The 4,626-nt window shown below is 40.0% G+C and overlaps 1 protein-coding gene and 1 long non-coding RNA gene across 2 annotated transcripts in view; one reads left to right on the top strand and one right to left on the bottom strand.

Moving 5' to 3' along the window:
• The window catches only part of LOC110308070, a 13,379-nt gene extending 10,361 nt beyond the window's left edge, over positions 1–3,018 (bottom strand). Inside the window, exons 1-2 of the long non-coding RNA XR_002379510.1 lie at positions 2,977–3,018; positions 1,290–1,436 (exon numbers count right to left, since the gene is read on the bottom strand). This is a non-coding gene — a long non-coding RNA (uncharacterized LOC110308070). The remainder of the gene's footprint in view (positions 1–1,289; positions 1,437–2,976) is intronic.
• The window catches only part of Cytip (cytohesin 1 interacting protein), a 61,922-nt gene that overhangs the window by 28,992 nt on the left and 28,304 nt on the right, over positions 1–4,626 (top strand). The window lies entirely within an intron of this gene.

Below are 4,626 nucleotides of genomic sequence, written 5' to 3'. Positions count from 1 at the left end.
ATTTCTTTAAGTGTGTTATTAAAGTCCTTCTTGAAGTCCTCTACCATCATCAGGAGATATGCTTTTAGATCCGTGTCTAGCTTTTCCGGTGTGTTGGTGTGCCCTGGACTGGGTGAAGTGGGAGTGCTGGGTTCTGATGATGGNGAGTGGTCTTGGTTTCTGTTAGTAAGATTATTACGTTTACCTTTCGAAAACTATGGATTTTGATGTGTAGCATGCTGAATACTTTGGGACATTTGAGGATAATAAGCTTGGTTATTAGATAGCCTTTGCTTGTGGCAAGGGGTCTGTGCTTCCGCAGTTGAAATTCTAGAGATGCCCTCATAACGTTATCAACATGTTTTCTAGACTCCTGATTGTTTATGATGTTGTAGGTGTTTTGATGTCTTTTTTACCCAATCTTTTAAGTTTCTTTGTAATATTGCAATATAACAATAAAATAAATTTAATGATTAAGTATATCTGTACAAGAGCTATAAAGTATCATATATAACAGTTGCTGTTGTATAAGCAACTTATTTATTTTGTACTTTATTTTTGCATTTTATACTCTGGAAAACTATTGCTAAGTTTCTTCTTTTTTTCTTTTGAAAGTAGGCATAGTATGTTGACCAGACTGGCTTTAACTCCTGGATCAAACAATACACCCACATTAGTTGTCCTGAGAAGCTGGAATTCCAGGACTCTACCACCTTGCCCTGCTAACTGTTAGCTCTTTATTGAGCTTTCTATGCTAGGGAGTCTAGCCATGAAAGTCTAGAATCATTAAATTATTTGTGGGTATGGATCAGCCTTTCAATATTTAGCATGCACTTGGGGGTATTACTTTTTAGACTTGATTTATAATATTTGTTTCTGATGAAGCCTGATTTGCTTGAAATTTTTAAAAGCAAAATGAATATTTATCATACCTCAGTTTCTGCTGAAAGGCAGCTCCACGCTACAAGGCTGTCTTTGCAAAGCAAAGATTGTGGTTCCAATCCTGCTCAAGTCAACTTGGTAAATGCATGAAAAAAGATGGTTCTAGAAAGTTTTAGAAAGACTCCAATAGGTTTCCTTTCACTGATGGTGACACTATTTGCTTTGTCTTTTTATTGAAAGAGACCTTTTTCTAACCCCAGTTTTATCTCTCTGAAAGAGAACCAATTCTGTGGAAACTGGGGGAGCTGTTCACTGGCCCTAGACTTTGCTGCAGAGGAGTCAATAGGTTATTGTTCTCTGGACACTGTGTAGCCTCCTTTCTGTCCTCTATAGGCCCGCTGTTTTCACTTGACTTTTACTTTTATCACCTAAGTAAGTTGGCCAGAATAGGAGGAACACAGCACAAGGGATGAATAGCCCAGCTACTGCAGGTCACAGCCAGGCTGCAAGTCAGAACTCCTGTTACCACCTCTTCCTCTTGACTTGGGTTGGTAATTTAAGAACTTTCCTTTCATCTGGAAGGGTACAACTTCAAAACTATTGCATTGGTGGCCTCTAAAATTCCAGAGAACACTTGTGCACTGCCAGATAATTTTGGGTAAGGAGCTGTACAGTCCATGGTGACTTTCAAAATACACATATTCCTGTCTCCAAGTGACCCCCATGCCACTTAAGACACTGACAGCATAATGTCCTACAGAACTATTTCTGCCACAATCTTTTTTCACAGCTGAAGCAGGGAGAAATGAGACTGGAACTATTATGAAGTGTTCAGTGATGTTTCTCTGTAATAAGCAAGTGGATGGACGTGGAAGGACATCTATTTTTATAGTTGAAGAAGACAGAGTTAACTTACCAGATTACTTCAAGAAGAGTTGATCTTGATAAGGCCTCTGATTAATTTAGGGTCCTCTAGGGTGATTTTATGATTCACCCATAGCTTCGTGAGCAAGTGAACTGAACATGAATAGGTTAGAAAATTGTTTTCTTATCCATATATTGAAAATATGGTTCATTATTATTTACTTTAGGGTTAAAGTTTTTCCTCTTTGTTCCTTTAATAGGTATTAATAACTCTGGTCATATGCTTGGTGCTTCTCCATAGTGCAGTTGCAAGGAGCTTTAATGAGCCACCTCTGTTATTTCTCTTCCTTGAACTGTCTACTCTCTAGAGAAAGCCTTTCTCTATAATTTTAGGTTACCTTTTTCTGAAGATGAACACTCTCTTTTGGAGAATGGTATCTAATTCCCATTGATTCAGGGAAAATGGAAATGCCCAAACCAGTCACTAGAACCAGCTGATAATGGAGTTCAAGATTTGGCTCAGTGAGTAAAAATGGTGGCCACCTTTCTGAACTACTGGATTTCAGATTTCAGCACCCATGATTGGCCATTCAGAACCTTCAGTTCCAGGAGATTTGACACCTTTTTCTGGAACCTGCATAAAAGCAGGTGTACACATGGACTCCAGTGTACACCCCACACCCCTGTATATCACATCTTAATACAAATTTAAAAGAAATACTAAAAGCAACTAGATAATCTTTATACTTAAAAAAGAAAGTAAGTAATTTTCTGAAATGAAATTTACCTTCTGCAGATTCAAATACACAACAGTCTGCTTTCACCTATGTAGCTCTGACTTATTACTTATGTCCAGGGAGTCAAAGAAAAGATTTTGGTGCAAATAAAGACCAAGGCCAAAACTTAAAAAGAAAAATATGTAAGTGAACCAACAAAATGAAACTAAATGCTATAGTAGTTTAGAAAGCCAAACAAACCTTGAACAAATAATATCACCAAGCCAGAATTAAAACCAAATCAATTGTTGCAGAAATCTCTTCCATGTCCATGTGAATGACTAGATTTTCTAAAATTTATTTTATTTTATTTTATTTTGAGCTAAGAGGCATGGCTCTCGGAAGGAGCAAGCCTGAATCAAAAGTGGGGGTCAAAGCATGTCCAAACCTCAGAAATCTCACTGTGAGGTTGGCAGGAATAGGATCTTGTCCTCTCCCCACCACCCACCCCCTAACCCCCAACCCTGCTCCATACCTGCATGTCTTGGTGCATGTAGCCCTGTGCAGGGGTGGGGGTTTGGTAGGGGGCACTCCACCTCCAGCCCTTTGCCTCACAAGAGGAGGTCACTTTCTGGGTAAACTTCCTTTACCCTTGTAAGGTCATATCCAGCAGCACCTGGAATTCCTCCTCATGCAAATGAGGCATTCCTAGCCACCAACCCCAGCCAATGACGTTCACTCATCCTGATAGCCCCTACTCACCCCCAAAGGCTTAAGTAGCTCCTCTCCAATAAACGGAAACAGTTATTCACAGCTGTTGGTTCCCTGCACACTCACCACTGAAGACCAAGATCCTGCCTGCACTCACCTGCCTGGCCATGCTTCCTTCCCTCCAGTCCAGCCTGGTGTGCAATGAGTCTGGTTATCCAGAGGGGGAAGCAGACATGGGGTGACAAAGAGGAGTGCAGAAATTTTACAAGAACTGACTCTAACAGTACTTTGTGAGTACATCTTGCTGAGTTAACTACAGGGACTGCATGTTTTCTAGCTTTACACTCTGGGAGGGTGATGAGAGCCTCTGCTGCACTCGTGGACACTGGGTAGTTGACAGGCAAGTTCATAGGGAACTTAAGGTTGTTCCATTTGAAGGGTTCCCTTCTGAATTCTTACTACTTAAAACCAAGCTCACTAGTAATAGCTTATTTTGTACAGTATGTTAAACATGGACGCTTACATCTGTCCCTTCTAAATGCCATGTTTATATACATGGAAACTGAGCATACATGAATCCTATGTAGAGTGTATGAATCAGCTCAGGCTGCTGGAAAATAGACAAAGCATAACAAGTCCCATAGTATAAGACACACCATTCACTGGTTGGCTCCACACACAAGACATTTTTATTTTCAGGATCCTGGAGGTTTCCAAGTCCAAGATCAAAGTGCTGAATGATTCATCTGGAATATCCTCCTACCTTCAGATGGCTGCTTCCTTGTGTCCTCATGAGGAAAGAGACTTCTCTGATGTCTGTTTTTATAAGGATATACAGCCCCTTAGATCACGGCTCCAGCCCTTTGACCTCATCTAACCTTGAGTACCTCTTTATCCAATAGCAGTCTACACTGGAAGTTAGGGCATTAACATAGTCACAGAGTGAAACACATATTAATCTGTATTCTTAAAGCAGAGCCAGGATTAGAATCTCGAAGCCTCTGTCAGACCAGAGGAGTCAATATTCTTGGTATTTTCATGGACGGTTAGGATAGTTAACAGGTTGGCCACAGTTTCTTGAAGAACTTCTTATCATTCCCCCTGTTTTCTGGACTCAGCACATCCTGTTTACTTGCCTCTACTAAATCTTCCTATGCCCATTAGGGTTTACTTCATTCATACTAAAGACAGATTTCTATAAATAAACAAAATGCTTCATTCATATAAGAAGAACACTTGCCCCAAACAATGGAAAGTAAATTTTTGGAACATGTGGCACAGGCTTTTAAAGAATTCTGTTCTCACACTCAGATTACCCTTGAGGAGGAACAAGATAGCCCCTCTGGAATATGATATGACTCTCTCTCTCTCTCTCTCTCTCTCTCTCTCTCTCTCCTATCCATCCTTCCCTTTTCTTTCTTTCTTTCTTTCTTTCTTTCTTTCTTTCTTTCTTTCTTTCTTTCTTTCTTTCTTT

Source organism: Mus caroli, chromosome 2 (assembly GCF_900094665.2).
Source record: "Mus caroli chromosome 2, CAROLI_EIJ_v1.1, whole genome shotgun sequence".
NCBI lineage: Eukaryota > Metazoa > Chordata > Mammalia > Rodentia > Muridae > Mus > Mus caroli.
This window is presented reverse-complemented; position numbering and strand designations above follow the sequence as displayed.